Source organism: Balaenoptera musculus, chromosome 21 (assembly GCF_009873245.2).
Source record: "Balaenoptera musculus isolate JJ_BM4_2016_0621 chromosome 21, mBalMus1.pri.v3, whole genome shotgun sequence".
Classification (NCBI taxonomy): Eukaryota; Metazoa; Chordata; class Mammalia; order Artiodactyla; family Balaenopteridae; genus Balaenoptera; species Balaenoptera musculus.
Window position 1 is genome coordinate 16,117,184 of NC_045805.1, and position 18,068 is coordinate 16,135,251.

Here is an 18,068-nt window from a genome sequence, read left to right on the forward strand (position 1 = left end):
GTGGAAATGCACAAAAAATAAAAGTTGATGTAATCTCACTACACAGATAACCAATGTTATGTTTTGGTGTATATCTTTCTAATTTTTTTTCTATGTATATTTTAAGCAAAATGAAAATTAATTACCTTAAATTATATATATTGTGAACTTCCTTCTCATCATTAGATATTTCTTGAAAATACAGCTTTTTTATCTTTAAATATATAGGTATCTTCTAAGAATTAGTACATTTTGTTAAATTACATTTATTATATAAAAAATATACATTCAATAAATATTATTTAATGATATCTAATAAATAGTCTAAGTAAAAATTTCCCAATTAGTCTTGTAATGTTCTTTACAGCTGTTTTTCCATCTTCCAGCATCCAGAAATAATATAGGATCGTGTATTAAAAGTAATTGTTTTGGAAAATATAATTCCTAATGGGAGTAATATTTTATCATATGAGTGTCCCTAATTTACTTAATCATTCCCCTACTGTGGGACATTTTAGATTGTTTTCCATTTGTAGCTATTATAAACGACACTGTGATGAACGTACATGTACATAAACCTTTAGGTACATTTCTAATTATTCCCCAAGTATCTCTCTGCAGGTGGGAAAGCTGCCTGTGGATCCTGCGGGCACATATCTGAAGGTCATACATCCCGCCACAAAAGTTTAATGTGTACTACAGGGAGTCCGGGATGTCTTACTCACTGGCATTTCCACACTGAAGTTGCAGACACACAGCTTTAAGACAAGTGAACATATTTTCCTCTGCCCTATGGTCTTGCTAGAAGCACTGCATGTATGCCAAAAAAACCCAATCCTGGGAGGAACTGGGGAACAGTGGTTGGGCTTTGAAATCAGGCAGCCCTGGGCTGGAGCACTTAACTTCACCACGAAGTAATGTTTCAACTTCTGCAAGATGTTTTAACTCTCATAGCCTTACTTCTCCTCTTCTCAAAAATGTGGGAAATACCACTCATTGTGATAATTAGGTGAGAACACCGAGAAACAAATAATCCATGGTGCATGATGAATTTTTGTCAGCCTCACCCCTGTCCCTTTAGAGACTCTATTTTGCAATTTGTCAGAAATGGGACAGAAAAGCCATAGCATGCTTGTGTGGAATATGGAAAACATTGGCACCAAAATCTCTGAAATACTTCCAAAGTAGGTGTTACTGTTTATGGGGGAAAAGTATTAACACAAAATTCAATTGGAGAAAAAAACAAACAAACCCCTATGGATCATTTTGTTATCATTCATGGAAGTCCTTTTGCTCTTCACACTTGTGAGCATCTCATTACCCAGTTAAAAAATTACTATAATAAATAGGAGATAAATAAAAATAAAAACTATTATAAAGTGGTAATCTCACTCTCATTCCTCCAAACCTGACAATCTCACACCTTTGCTCTGGGCTCCTAGGACATGGTATGAACATTCCTATCATTAGCTCTGCTAGCACTTGAAGTACTGAACCTAGAGGAATGAGCAATGTAGCCTTATTCAACCACGGCGCCTCATTCAGTGGTACTCAAGGGCTTAGAGGTCCCCTAAAATCTTGATGCTATTAGCCTCTGGCTGGGACTTAGGGTGGTCACCACCAGCTGTGAACCTGATGACATATTTAAGATCATTTAAAAATCAAATTGTAGCAACCTTGGTTTAGGCATCCAAAATGGAGCCAGGTGGCCACGTGGATGTGGTTCACACACTTTCCTGCATCGCTGAGAACTTGAATTTTCTCAACTGTATCAAAGAACACCACCAGCCAGTTTTAAAACAAAATCTGCTAGCAGGTGCCAGCTGCAACCTTGTTTCAAAGTCCCCCGCTCCCAAGTAATCATTTGGAACCTCAACCGATCCTGCTAAACAAGCACCCTTACTTCTTGCCAGCTCCAATCTTTTTTTTTTTTTTTAAATTTATTTCTTTATTTCTTTAGTTTTGGCTGTGTTGGGTCTTCGTTTCTGTGCGACGGCTTTCTCTAGTTGCGGCGAGCGGGGGCCACTCTTCATCGCGGTGCGCGGGCCTCTCACTATCGCGGCCTCTCTCGTTGCGGAGCACAGGCTCCAGACGCGCAGGCTCAGTAGTTGTGGCTCACGGCCCCAGTTGCTCCGCGGCACGTGGGATCTTCCCAGACCAGGGCTCGAACTCGTGTCGCCTGCACTGGCAGGCAGATTCTCAACCACTGCGCCACCAGGGAAGCCCCCCAGCTCCAATCTTAATTCTTGACAAACAATATGTAACCTTGCAGTTTTTTGCCTTTATAAGCTCCCGCCATTTTGTAGTCAGGTGGAACACAATTCAAGTGCTTCTTGAACATACCCCAAATAAACCTCTTTATTTTAATTGGTCTCCGCTTCTGAAATTTTCGTTAACCTCTTCCTCCTTCTACTGCCTTATAAAAACATGTTAGATGTGTGCCCTGGGTGGGAAAGGTAGGAAAGCACTGCCCCCCTCCCCCCACCGTAGGAGATCATACATATAAGGAGACATATTACTTATCCGGGATGTCCTGTGATAGCTTTCTTATTGACAGCCAGCAGGAGGGAACCAGGTTTTGTGAGGCCTGAAGCTTATACAAATGAGGAGAGTCCTTTTCAAGAAAAAGAATAAAAAATTACAAAGTAAAACATTAGGTCCAGGATCTTAGAGGGTCTCAAACAAATAAGGATCTTGAAACCTAAGTTTTAACTAGTTTCATAGTACATCTGCCTCTGGGTTAGCCAGATGCAAGATGAAGTGCAAAGGCAGTAAAGCCAGATCTCCTGGGTTCAAATCCTGGCTCTACTACTTACTAACTGCACTGCTCATGGCAAGATAATCAATATTCTGGTGCCTTACTACCTACTTAGAACACTACCTACTTTAAGGTATAACTACTCAATCCATGTGAATTACCAACAGTTCCTTAGTAAGCTTTGGCATCTGTGTTAGCCGGACTCTTTGCATGTTTGAACACTGCGATCTGTGGTTCTGTTTCTCACATTTCTGACCATGAACTTATATCTGAGTTCAGAATATGCCTTCTCCTACTCTCATTCCTGCCTTCACGGTCCTGGTTTCCATCCGTGATGGAACCTCTACCTCTAGTTTTGTGATGGCCTCAAAGCATTAATGCTCATCCTTTTGAGTTCCTAATTCTAATCCTCATTCTTTATCCGTTAGGAAGATTTTTTTTTTTAAGTCTTGAGTATTTTATATATTGCCTTTTATTAGCCTCCTTGATTCTTTTTCTTCCAGTTCATGATTCAAATAGTAAACTCTTATAAATTATAAGTAGCAACATTCAAAACTGATATTTTTTTTCTGGGCTGTGTTTTTAACAGTGATCATGGATCCAGAACTTCTTGGTTCAAAAGGAAATTTTTCCTCCACTAATTTAATCAGATTTCATTTTGGTGGGAGACAGCCTCTCTTCACATAGCATCTGAGTCTCCTGCCCTCCATCCAGATGGGAAACAAATGTCCAGGGTGTCGGGCCAAGGCACATTATCCACTAGGTGAGGAGTATGAATGTGTGTGGGGTGTGTGTGTGTATGCGGTGTGTTGTGGTAGTGTGTGTGACATGTGATACGTGGTATGTGTTTTGTGTGATGTGCGTGTGGCATGTGGTATGTGTGGTGGAATGTGCATGTGTGTGTATGTGCGTGATGTGTGGTGAGGAGGGTGTGGCGTAGGAAGAGCCCTGGAAGGAGCTTAGTTTGTCTTCAGAGTCTCTTCTTGACCCTTCACATCGTGCCCTCCCTTTCAAGTAGCTCTACCTTCTCTCAATTCTCCTTGTCTTCCAATTATCTAGCTTCTCAGAAATGAAAAGCAGGCTCTGTAAACCTGCTTTGAGAAGAGAATCTCACCGGGGGTCTATTGGACTCTGTTTCTGCCAGGGAGGGAAATGGCCCTGAGGTAAAGGATGAGAGAGAAGAGCTTGGAAAACACACAAAGCAGGACCAGACTAATGTGCAGTGATACTGTCCCAACACACATCATTTTCCTACAGAAGAAGCCAGGAGACCCTCTCAAGGCTAATCTGGAAGGAGTCATGCCACTTTTATATACATTGTAGTTATTTTACAACTAGTCTTTTTGTATTAATGAGCATCTTTCAAAATCAGTTTTAAGCAATATACATATTGAAAACCATGCTATACAATATTCTAGATTTTGTAATTAATGTCTAAATCTTTTGTTGTTTGTTTGAGCTCTGCGCACCATCTTAGGAAATAATGTCAGATCGCTCCTTTCTTTCTTCCCTTGGCATACACCTAAAGGACTGTTACACTCAGTGAACATTTTATTAGACATTTAAAAAAGTATTTATTAGAAGTATTGTCTAGAAGTGTTAGAAGTATTGTCTCTTTGGTGGTGCTGGAAATGTTCTGTGCCTATCTGATTACACCTCATATTCAGGTTGTGAAAATACATCGAGCTGGAAATTTATATATTCAATTTCTGTATGTAAATTGTACTTCAATAAAAACTTTCGAAAAAGTGGCTGCCTCTTATTGCAGGCTGGGTTCCCAGGAGCAGGAGCAGATGCTGAGTGGGAGTTTGGCAAGTAGGTCCTCTGTGTTTTAGGGAATGCCCTGGAAACAAAGGCCTGCCTCCCTCCCTTCCTGTCTTCCTTCTTGCCTGCCTTCCTTCACTCCCTCCTTTCTTTCTCTGTCTTCTTTCTTTTTATATTTCCCCCTTTTTTTTTTTTTTGTAGTAAAACCATGCTTTATATTTTCTAAGTGGTTAAAAGTTTCCATGCATTATCTTATAAAAAGATCCCTTGTAAAAACGATTTTTTTCTTTCCCTTTTTATTTTATTGTGGTACGAACACATGAGATCTACTGTCTTAACAGATTATTTAGTGTTCAGTACGACATTGTTAACCGAAGGCAGCAGTGGCTTCCTTATCTCCATGCATCTTCTTAGACTTGTGTTTCTTGGGGCGTATGGTACGGACTCTTAAATCACCGTCCGCGGGAATTAAAAGGGAATAAAAAGTCCTTCTAGCTTTTGGAAAATAACTTAAAAGGACCTGCATTCTCTTTCTTTTTTTTTTCTTTCGGCCCCGCTCCAGGGCTTGCGGGATCTTGGTTCCCCGACTAGGGATTGAACCCCGGCCCTCCGCAATGACAACGCAGAGTTCTAACCACTGGACCGCCAGGGAATGCCCTGCACTGTTTTTCTTATGACATTCAATAGGCCCCCCTGAAAATGTTCAAACATGGCTACCTGCTCATTCGAATTCCGGTTCTGAAATAGGCCGGAAGTCGTCCTCTCAGAATCGCGGGGCTGCTGGGTGGGCGGGGCGGGGCGGAGCGGAGGCGGCGGGAATTGCGCGGGCTGACGGGTGGACGGCTCCGCGCGGGGGGCGCGGGAGGCGCGGCAGCTGGTCGCTCTGAGGGGCCCCTGGGGCTCTCGGCGGGAACAATGGCGGGCGTCTCGCGCAGGCCCGCGAGCGGCTTCACCGATGGCACGACTTTCAGCACCGGGAGCGCATCGCCAGGCACCACCAGATGAGGTAGGAAGTGAGGCGTGGAGCCCGCGACGGCTGCGGGGCCTCAGGGTCCTGCTCCCCCAACCGCCCCCGCGCCCCCCGCCGAGTCCCCTCCTCCCGGGGCAGCCCGGGCGGGTCTCCATCCCTGGAGGCCTGGCGCCTCTGTAAGCTCCTTCCCGGATCCCCCCGAGCCTCGAGGGTCCAGCGCCGTCTGGGCTCCGGAGTGGCGGCGACGCTGGTCTCGCTGTCCGACCTCGGGAATCTCAGTTTCTAACTGCGCCTCGGTTTCCTCACCTGGCAGGAAAATTAATCTACCTTTTCGGTTTCGGTGAAGAGTTAGTGAGCCAATAATTCGCGTAAAGGACGTGGCATAAGATCTAGCACCAAAGTCTGCCCAATACGTAGTAGCCCAATATGTTGGGCTATTTTGGGGATGTGGACCCCAAAGTCCAGACTTTGCCCCCCTGAAATGAATTTTATGACGCCCCTACCCATGTGAGGGATATTTCTACATTCGTTTATTTGTTCAACGAATATTTATTGCGCTTCTACCCATCATGCATTGGGGTAGGCACTGAGGATGTAGCGAAAGCAGCCCTGGCCGTGTTATACCTTCAATTAAAAAAAAAAAAAAAGTTTATTGACCAACAAACAAAAATTCATTTTCTGTCAGAGAGTAACGACAGATACAGATGCATATATACTCTCTCTATGCCAGTTTCCAAGCTAAGAATACCATTTCGAGTTCTGTTTAAGGCCTGATTAACAACCTCCTTTGGTATCGTGTGGCTTTGTCTGTAGAACAGTACGCGCATTATACATACAAAGGAAAGGGTGATAAAACACGAAGCCGATGAAATTTTTGTACCTTTGCATTGTTGGAACAATGGTGAACTCTGAGGTTATTCCATCCTACTCTTTGCAACGGGATTTCTGCCTATACATCAGTAGTGAGAAGTGCCGTGACTCAGGTGCTGCACATTATTAGTTAATGTGGTTTAAAGTGCTTTATAGCACATGCTTCATAAGTTAATTTAGAGCGAAGATAGATGCAGTGGACTTTGGTTATGAATGTCACCTTTTATGGCCTAAATTTGGCTGCCCTTCAGCCTCATCTTCTGTACACACATGCATATGTACAGCTGATATACATATAGCTGAAAACAGCAAGCTTCCCCCTCTGATAAAGAATCCCAACAAGCAGGGGATTGCTTTTGACTCCATCATTGATACTTAAATTGTTTTCTGCTGTCATTAGCAGGACAATTCCTTTGAGAAAAGAAACGTCTTGAAATATAATGATAATAATAATAATGATGAAAGCAAATGCTTATAGCACTTATTCTTTGCACGGGACTATTCTAAGTACTTAAATACATTTACTCATTTTATTCTCACAACAATCCAGAGATATAGTTACCATTATTATGTCCAGTTTCCAGGTGGGAAAATGAAGCACAGAGAGGTTGATTAACTTTGACCATGTTCACAGAGCCAACAAGGAGTAGAAGTAGAATTTGAACCCCAGTGGTCTGGCTCGAAATCTGTAATTTTTTACTATTATAGTTGCAGAATAAAATATATCCTTCACATACTAAATGTACAACAACGTTCTTATTAACTAACTCTTCAGGAGATGAGCAAATAATTTGATATTTTTTTCTTATTAGCTCCGATAGGGAAGAGGCTAAGAATAAGTCTTTAAAAAGAGCAAGCTGTGGGAGACACATGATCTACTCAGTCATCTCAGCTAGAAATCAGATTCTGTTTTATGCACCTCTTCTCAGCTCTACCACCTCTATCTTTCATTATGGACAATATCTTGGCTCTGTGTTTGGGTTCAGATCGTTTCCCTGGAAACTTGGCCCTCTGGGGACTGCACCGTCTTTCCACCCCGATGGCTGATCACCGCACTTCAGTAGCTTAGGTAATCGAGCTGCTTCGTAAACTTCTTCAGTGTGTTTATGAAATCGAGGCAAAGAGAACACTTGTGACTTAAAGTATTGTCTATGCGTATGTATTTTCTCTCTAATAAGATTATATTCTGTTGGATAATGTATCCCAGGTGGAAAATAATTTCTCACATTTATTAAACATCTGTTGTAGGTTAAGTATTGTGTATAATATTTACACTACTATGAACAGGTTAAAGAAGTTGCCCAACGCCACACGTTTGTCAAGTGGAAGAACTAGATATCCACCCAGGCCTACTGACTCTAGGGCCTATTTTTTAACCACTGGGCTGTATTATTCTTTAATAGAAATTAGGTGAAGGATCCAGTGTGTTTGATAAAGCATTTGAGTTTGAGGGAGATTGTGGCACATAATGGGGAAAGAACAGTGAATCCCTTGGCTTTTAGAGATAGAAAATCAGTTCTTTTGACAGGTTTGGGCTGCAGGAAGGATTTTTACAGTGATTGTCATATACATAATAACTGAAGTTGTAAGATGACATCGCTTTATTCTAGTAAAGACTGGAGATCAAGAAGAACATAGGACCAAGTATTGAGCTTTAGAAGAAATCCTCAGTTTAGCTTAAAGAAGCAGCAGACCAGGAGGGTAGAAGAATATCAAATAAAGGTCTGTTGAAACAATATTTGAATTAAGAGAGAGGTCATTGAAATACTGGGAACTGCTGTACTATTTTAATGCACCAAATTCATTCATAAAGAATTTCTAAGAGAAAAAAAATTACAGGTGGGAAGGAATAAGGTACTATAATAGACTCAATTTTTTTTTTCCTTCCCATGTTTGAGTTTCCTCCTTCTCTTTCTCCATTCTGCATTTAGTTGACCAAGTAAGTAGAAAAAAACTTTACTTTTTTGGGGCACAAAATGTGAGATCTTAAAATGATAGCAAAATGTAGTCATAAAACAGAGGATCATTATAATAAAATCTCATGTTCTTGGTTGTTAAGTAACTAGAGGATACCACTAGTATTTCAAACCAAGTAGTAATACTTTGGATCCTCAAACAAACAATAGTTTTCTCAGTATGGCTGAGGGTTTGCTGACTGGCAGATGTAGAGGTCCGTCAGTATGTTCCTGAAAATCTGGTATGATTGGATAGAGTGTCAACATCTTGGTTAGAATCTTTATCTTTAGACTATTAATAAAAAGGTGGTGGATCAAGGACAAACTGATTAGGAATTCAGGCATCATAAAAAATCAGTCAATAAAAAGAATAATCCCCAGAGTTTATAAGAATGCATTTTGTTTATGCTTATCCTTTTAGTGCCCTTTAAAAAGGTCTTTTTAGAAAGAGACTCATTTCTACTGAGCTTTTTCTACTCAGCTCTACACAGGGACAGCCTTGAGGGCTGCTACTTCTGTACTTTATCTGAGAGAAAAAACAAAGTGTTTGAGAAAGTTGGTAGTTAAGAAACTTACTATTAAATGACTGGAAACAAAGGACAGGAAAACAATTTAGTCAATTTGGGCCTATGCTGACCAGCTAATTGTTTTGCATGCTAATTAAGATTCAATAAGAGGAAAAAAAAATCAAGAGCTGAAAGGGCATCTTATTTAAACTAAGAAACCTACTCAAAAATTTGTGGATACATTTTTAATAGAAACGATGAAACCAACATGCTACATTCAAGTTGGTGATCTCATAGGCTTAGGCTGTTGTAGCAGTTAAAGTGCTATAACAAAGATACCCACCAAATACCATGGTTTAAATAGAGAACACCTTTTTCTCATGTAACAGTGCTTGGTGATTAAGTGGTCTCTGCTCCACAGTCATGCAGGAACCGAGGCTAGCAAAGTGTGTCTGGCCCCCCCCCCCCCCAGCATATGGCTTCCAAGTCAGTTTCAGTCATGACCATTTCAAGCTAGTAGGAGCACGGGGGGTTAGGAAAAGTTGAAGTCCAGAGCAAGAGATGTGGCCTTTAACCACGTGATACAGCAGCATCACATATCTCTTCATCTCAGATTCCTCTAGTCATCTGCTCACACGTATCTGCAAGGGGTGTTGGGAATTATGTGTAGCCACGTGTCCAGAAAGAACACATCTGGGGTCACCTAGCAGTTTCTTCAGCAGCTGTACTAAAACCTACCTTTATGTTTCCTGGTTGACAGGAATACTTTGAAAATCATACAGGTTTTCAATTCCTTATTACCCTTAGGCTAAATATGTTTTGGAAGTCAAGATTTTTGGTTTGTAGAAAAGTAGTGTTATACGTACTCCATGTTGTGTAACATCCCAGTGGGATTTGAGGCAGTACCTTTTAAGCAGATAAATTAATATTTGATTATAGTATTATTAATGTAGTAGTGAAATGTAAGATTATTCATAATGAGTGAGATAAATAAAGGCTAAAACTATTCTCCTGGTAGTACAGGGCAGGTTTGCCTCCAAATAAGATTTCCCATCCTCCACCAGAGTGGTACGTTTCCTATGACTGATGAGCCTACATTGACACATTATTGTTACCCAAAGCTCATAGTTTACGTTAGGGCTCACTCTTGTTGTTGTACATTCTATGGGTTTTGACAAATGTGTGATGACAAGTATCTACCATTGTAGTGTCATACAGAATAGTTTCACTGCCCTAAGAATTCTCTGTGCTCTGATTACTCATCTCTCCTTTCCTAGACCCTGGCAACCACTAACCTTTTTACTGTCTCCATAGTTTTGCCTTTTCTGGAATGTCATATAGTTGGAATCATACAGTATGTAGCTAGAATGTTTTGGACCAAGAATTTGGTGGAAGTTTCCTTCCTGCTATGATAGACTGCCTCCTTACCTACATTTTCTCTTTTGTCCCTGTGAGACATCTTTACACTCTCTTCTCCATTTTGCCTTTAATGTAGGGGAATGATTCTTACTTCTCACCATCTGTCCAGTAATACCCAAAGATGCCTGACAAGTGGAAACAACTTATGTTTAATAGTTGGATAAGCTACTGTCCTTTGGTATCTCTCCCTCAGGAGGATCTGATCAGAACACTCATACACAAATACATTCAATTTTGCTATAATGCTTGTTTTGAAAATGCAAATTTGTTCCAACACAATGGGTGTATCAGAGAATAATTCAAGCATAACAGGAATCTCATGTTTGCTTATGCATGATTTCATCCACAAGAAACACTAGGCGAACATAGAAAACTGCATTCAGCTGAACCTAGCCACCCAGGAAAGCACAAAGCACGTGCGCGCACACACCCATCTTAAACACCTGCCAGCTACCTCGATTCACTGCATGTTACAAGCTGCGCCATTACCCTTTGGCATTAAATCCATGTGATTTCCCTCCTTTCCTCTCCCTTCTGATGATCCTCTTTTCACCACCTCACAGTAACCCACAAGTTGCCATCTTTCTGATGCCTGTGTCCACGAGAACACTCCAAGTCTTTTCAAGGTAAATTGTCGTATTTATTGCAACCCATTTATGTATTTCCTAACCATTTAACAAGTGTAGAACTGTGCTTCTGTATTTATTAGGGTCCTGTTTTCTTAGTGTGTCACTGAAAAAGTTTTAAAGTGTTATGCCCATACACCCATAAGCCCTGTGGTTTTTATCACCACAGTAATGTGGTGATTTTTAAGAACATGTATGTAGTATTCTAGCACAACTGACCATATGTGACAGGATGTTAAAATGGAACTCCTTTTCTTCAGGCTTCCACAGAGGATCAAGATCATCTATGTGACAATCTCCTCATTTTTCCTTATGTTAAAAAAAGGAGTTGGAAAAAAATAGCTTTTTCATTTACTGTTGCTTTAAGTGGGCCAGTGTTAAAGTTGATGCAGCTGGATGTTTATTGGGAAACTGGAGGCTTTCTTTGGAGAGAGTAACTTGCGCACTTGGGACCCTGGATCCCGCTTTTATGGGAGAAGGATAGAGCTTCCTTTCCCCTCATCTCATGCCTGGTAAGAGGGATTTCAGGCACTGAGACAGATGACTGTGTATCTACAAAGCTTGTGATTGCGCATGGGGTGGTGTCAGCCTCTTGCCTGAAAAAAGCCTACGGCCTGGCTGAAGTGGCCTGAACTACACTGATCGGCACTCACTTTTGTATACCCTGCAACAGCTGCTTGAAATAACCATTTAGTGGGGTGTCACTGGCCATGAGAAGAAATGGAGATGATAGCCAGGGGAATTGTGGGCAAGATGTAAGGATTAAGCAGAGGTCGGACGGGAGAAATGATACTACTCTCTTGGCCTTGAAGATGAAGGAAAGGGCTACAAGCCAAGGACTGTATATGGCTTCTAGAGGTGGGAAAAGACAAAGAAACAGATTTTCCCCTAGATCTTCCAGAAGGAATGCAGGCTCGCCTACACCTTGATTTTAACCTAGGAAAAATGATTTCAGACTTTTGTTTCTCTGCAACTGTGAGATAATAAACTTGTGTTATTTTAAGCCACTGAATTTGTGGTTATTGGTTACAGCAGAGATAGAAAACAAATACACATTAAGGGTATAGGAGGCAGGGAAGGAGGAGGTGAAGGAAAGACCTTCACTTCTTAACTGAAAGTAAGGATTACAATCATGTTTTTCCACTGAGTGCCAATTTATCTCCAGGGGCTGAGGCGGACCTCGCTCGGGACCAGGGCAGAGGCACCTTGAAGTGCTAAGACCGTCTGGTAGAGCCACAGCCGATGGCACAGGTGACTCAGTCCAGACAGGCACACCATACTGACTCTGTTGTTGACATATTCTGGTTGCTATTGACAAAATATCTTTCTTTTTTGTGAATAAGATGATGTGTTTACAAGCAAAGTTGAAAGCATAAAAGATTTTCAATAAACTCCTTAGGGCTCATTAGAATTGGGATCAATTTTTTGGATTGGGTAGATCCTTCTATGATTCGAAGGTGAATTCCAAGCAGCCCATTGTGCCAGGAATAACTTGCGTGTAAAAAGATGTTAGAATTGTCCAAGCTGAGTGGAAGGACGGGCTTGGAGTGCTCAGTGGGCTCCTGCATCTCTGTGCTCTGAGTCAGTAAGTGAAAAGTTAGAAAAGATTGTCTTCTCCTCTGTCTCCTCCTTTTTCTTCTCTATTCCCTTCTTTTTCCCAGCTGACTCTGCATTTAGATTTCACTGATTTAACAAATGTGGTTTATCTTCTTTTGCACGCTGATCGGTTTTACTCCCTACCTCTTCACCTTTCTTTACTTTTTAACTTTTTATGAGACACAGTATGGAAACCTGGGAGAGTTAGACTGGATTCCAAGTCCTTCACTTTTTAGCTGTGTGACTAGGTCCAGGGTCTGGCACATACTGACTATAAAACAAATGTTGCTTTTTGTCTGGTTTTTCTTTCATAACACATATTATAGTGATGGGCACACATTAGAAGAACAGAATACAGTCTCAGAAAATTCTGCTATTGGTTCAAGCCAAGAAGATACATGGATATCAATTAGTCCCACATGTGAGATATCAGTGATGTCTGTGGTCTGGATGATCCAAGAGAGAATTGGCTCCAGAAAAATCTAATGTAGCTCTATTCAAGTAGGGAAAGGGAAATAATATTACTGTATCCCAGCTGTGTCCCAGGTACTGATTAAAGTGCAGAGTACTTACAGATATTTCACTTCCTTATGATTTTTTTTTTTTTTTTTTGCTGCATTGGGTCTTTGTTGCTGCGCACGGACTTTCTCTAGTTGCGGCGAGCGGGGGCTACTCTTCATTGCGGTGTGTGGGCTTCTCGTTGTGGTGCCTTCTCTTGTTGCGGAGCATGGGCTCTAGGCACGCAGGTTTCAGTAGTTGTGGCTTGCAGGCTCTACAGTGCAGGCTCAGTAGTTGTGGCGCACGGGCTTAGTTGCTCTGCGGCATGTGGGATCTTCCTGGACCAGGGCTTGAACCCATGTCTCCTGCATTGGCAGGTGGATTATTAACCACTGCGCCACCAGGGAAGTCCAACTTACGATGTTTAAATTATACCATGATGTAAACTTAATTGTCAGCACAATCTTAGCACCTGGTGTAATTTAGGCTCTTAATAAAGGTTAGAAATTTGGAGTCAGCATAGGGTTTGAATCTTTTCTTGGCTTCTTAGAAAGTTTTTGACCTCAGAAAATTTTTTTTAGCCTTTTCAAGTTTTGTTTATTCAACTGACCTTTTATTGAGTACCTCTTTTGAGTCCACCACTGAGCTGTCCTGAAGGAATAACAGATAAAGGGCAGAGTCCCTACCTGCAGAGAAAACCAGCAGCCTTTAGTTTCCCCAAGTGTCAAAATTTGGATAATAGTACCCATCTTGCAGCATGTTGTGAGGATTAAATGAGATAAATTTTTATGAGAGTGCCTCACATTTAGAAGAAACTCAATAAATGTTAATTTCTTTCTTTCCCTAGTGGCAGCTTAGTGGGAAGGAAATTTTTCAGCTGGGAAATCTTTATTTGTGCTTCTCAAATAATACTAATGTTGCCTTGGGGGTGTCTGGCTTTGAATAACAGCTATGGAAACAATATTAGAAGGAATGTAACTCCATAGATCGGTGAAAATTACAGTGAGATTTTGGTCAATCTCCAATATTATAAGAATGACTCTACTATATATGATTTTATTATGTGGTCAGATGTACTGGAAGAGAACTGTTTGTCCATTGACAGGGACAGATGGGAAATAGGTAAGATTTTAAAATTGAATTAACAGAAGTAGACAGTAGTGCTGTTGGATTTCTAAGAGAGTCTGTTACGGCCGAAGTAGTATCTACTGTAATGTAAGGTATGCCAAAAAAAGAGTTAACTATTCCATAGTACAGTAATATTGTGATTGTTGATTCACAGAGGGCACGGTCAGTGTTCTACTAACAGGAAGAATAGTCTTATATGAAACTAGACTGCTCCTCCAAGAAAATAGAAGTGTGTATATATTAATCCCATCCTCAGACTGTCAAGCCATGAAAAGACATGGAGGAATCTTAAAAGCTGATTACTAAGTGAAAGAATCCAACCTGAAAAGACTACATACTGTGTGATTCCAACTACATGACATTCTGGAAAAGTCAAAACTATGAAGATAGTAAAAAGATCAGGGTTGCCCAGGGTTAGGAGGAAGGAAGGAAGGGAGCACAGGCAATGTTTAGGGCAGTGAAGCTATACTGTATGATACTGTAATGATGGATACATGTCATCATACATTTGCCAAACCTTATACAATGTACAACTTGAACAATGAGCCCTAACGTAAACTGTGTACTTTAGTTCATATTAATGTATCATATTGGCTCATTGATTGTAATATACATACCACACTAGTGCTAGATGTTAATATTAGGGGAAACTGTGGTTGGTGGTGGAGATGGTGAGGGGTATATGGGAATTCTCTGTACTTTCTGCTCAATTTTTCTGTAAACCTAAAACAGCTCTAAAAATAAAGTCAACAACAACAATAGTAGTAATCATGAAAGCAACCAGTTAAAAAGACAGATTACCTACAAAGGAACAGTTAGACTCTTAGCTTCAACAGTGACATTGGGGATGGTCAACAGTAGAATTATATTTTCAAAGTGTTTAGGGAATATAACTAAATATAAAATTGTGTATATTGTAAAACTCTAAAAAGCAAGCTTCAAAACATTTTTTCAAACATAAAAAAATTGAGTGCTTACTACAAAAAAGAAAAATCTCACTAAAGTGTTGCCTGAAGGACACAAGGAAAAAAGAAAGAATCCTGGAATGAATATGTGAGATTCAAGAAAGAATGAAAAGTAAAAAAAATTTAAAATGTGGATAAATTGCAACAGATATTGATTGAATAAAACAATAATAAAAATGTCTAATATGTAAGGTTAAAAAGATAGAGAAAGCTGAAATATAGGGCAAAAATAGCTTTTCAACCAGGAGGAAGCTGATGGGGTTAAAGGTTTTTAAGATTCTTTCATTGTTAAAGATTTTAGAGCATGGGGCTGGGCTACTGCTATGCTTAACTTGTGGAGTTGTGCAATAGGGTGGCCCTAAGGTGGAGTGAGGCATAAAGGTTTTATATTAAAAGGTTCAGTAGTAACCATGAAAAGGATAAAATGCATATCTTCTAAATCAGTAGAGGGAAAAAATATAGAATGAGAAAAGACTCAGTTATTTCAAAAGAAGGTAAGAAGAGTGAAAGAAGACAGAAAAAATAAACAAAATAAAAATATGGTATAAATGAGTAAAAATATAGTAATGCAAATAATTAATGTAAATTAATTGAACTCTTACAAAAAAGAATCAAGTTGTCACACTTGGTAATAAAACAAATCCAACTCCATTACAAGACAGACTTAAACATAAGGATAATAAAAAGATGAAAACAAAGAAACAGAAAAGATATATTGTGTAAATACTAACCAAGAGAAATTTGTATAGTTATAATAATAGCAACTAAATGTATTTTATGGAAAAAGCATTAGAAGAGGAAAAATCGAATTATAGATTCGATTTACCAGGAGGATATATTAATTCTAAATGTGTACATAACTAATGGAATAGCTTGAAAATATATAAAACAAAAATTGATGTAACTACAAGGAGATATTGACAAATCCATCTTCACAGTGAGAAACTTTAGCACTTTTACTCGGTAACTGAGAGATTAAGCAGGAAAATAAGTATCAGTAAAAGCATAGAAACTGAAGAAAAAAATTCCTGTATTTATATAATGGATATGCATCAACTTCTATAATAACAATGAAGTATACTGACTTTTTTTCTCCCAAAAAATTATTTGTATATATTGGCACATATTTGGCCATAAAGCAGATATCAACACGTTAAAAAAATAGTATCACAGAGACCACATTTTTGACTAGGGTGAAGTTAAGTTAGAAGTTAGTAACAAAACATTAAGAAAAAATTCCATGCATTTGGATTATTTTTTACAAACTAATTCTAAGTAATTAATGCATCTATGTACAATCATATTGCAAATTAGAAAATACTTAGAACCAAAAGAAAAAAACCAGCATACCTTGAAATCTGAAGGCTTGAGCCAAAGTGGTGCTTAGAGGAAAATTTATAATTTTAAATCCACATGTTAGAAAAGAAGATTTGACAATCAACAGGATCAGAATCCAACTTTAAACTTGCCCCAGGATTACCATGCATTTGATGCAGATGTCTGCCTAGACTTCCTGGCCTGCCCTTGGGGAGTTTCTCTATTCAGAAGCAGCCAGGAAGTGTTTAGCAAAGGTGCCCTTTCCTTCTGGTCACTCCTAACTCTCCTTTAGTTCTTGTTTTCTCACATGTGAGAATTTATGTTCCTGCCACCACCCAGATCTCTCCCCATCTTATGCATTCAGTTGTTTTCAATGGAAAGTTGAAAAAATTAGGTAAGCCTTGATAACTTCATGGGAATAGTTTTGTTGGTTCTCTTTTTGCTTCCCTTCTGTCCTTTGGATTTTGCATTTGTATATCCAACAGACATTGTTGTATTTAATTATATTGAAGGAAATGAATTTCATGATGTAACTGTGATGTTATTGTCACTTCAGTGGATTCTTTGCCTGAATAAAATCACCAATAAACAAATTACTTGGGTAATGGGAACATCGCATTCTGGCGAGATTTAACTAACGTATTCCAAGACTCTAGTGGTACCCTTAGGAGGGCCTAGTCTTGGATTAAGAGGCTCTTCAGATTGACCAGAATGGAGTCATCAGGCATTGACTATGGATGATCTCCCAGTGGACTGAAGTGTAGATGAGACATTCCACTTCATAGAGTTCTTCCAGTACCGGGAGGTTCATAGAGCAACCTTTCCCAAACTGAATACCAGATTCCCACCCAATTAAGACAAATCTGAATGCCACTAAAGAAAGCTTAGAGAAGAAAAATCAATAAATTTTCCTCTGGTCACTTGCAGCTTCTTATACCAAAGGAAGAGTCACATGCTGGAGTGCATTCTTCATATTCCTGAGAAATATTTGAAATAACAAAAAAATTAACAAACCTGTGACAAAATTGATTAGAAAGAAATGTCATAGATAAAGATAGAACAGCGATTTTAAAAAGGGAAAAGGATAAAATAAATAGCTTAATTCAAATAAATTTTAAGACACTAAATGAACTAAAAAATATATAACTTATAAAGCTGACTTAAGAGGAAATAAGAGATTTGAGTTATTATCATTAATGACATTTAATTAGCAAAGAAAAATTTCCCACACAAAGAAACATAAAGACCAGAATCCTAATTTCTGTCTCATATAAAATCATTCAGTGAATAGAAAGAAGGAATGCTCCCCAATAAATTCTAAGCACCAAAATCTAAAAAAACCAATCGTGTTCATGACCATTTATGTAAATATTCTAAACACAATATTATCAAAAAACCCAGCAGAGTATAAAAAAAGTTCATTCATCACGACCATTTGGGGTTTATTCCAATAATGCAATGGTACTTTATTATTTATTTATTTTATAAATTTACTTATTTATTTAGTTTTGGCTCTGTTGGGTCTTCATTGCTGTGCGTGAGCTTTCTCTAGTTGTGGCGAGTGGTGACTACTCTTTCATTGTGGTGTGTGGGCTTCTCTTGTTGCAGAGCATGGGCTCTAGGCGCATGGGCTTCAGTAGTTGTGGCACGTGGGCTTCAGTAGTTGTGGCTCGTGGGCTTTAGAGTGCAGGCTCAGGAGTTTTGGCGCACGGGCTTA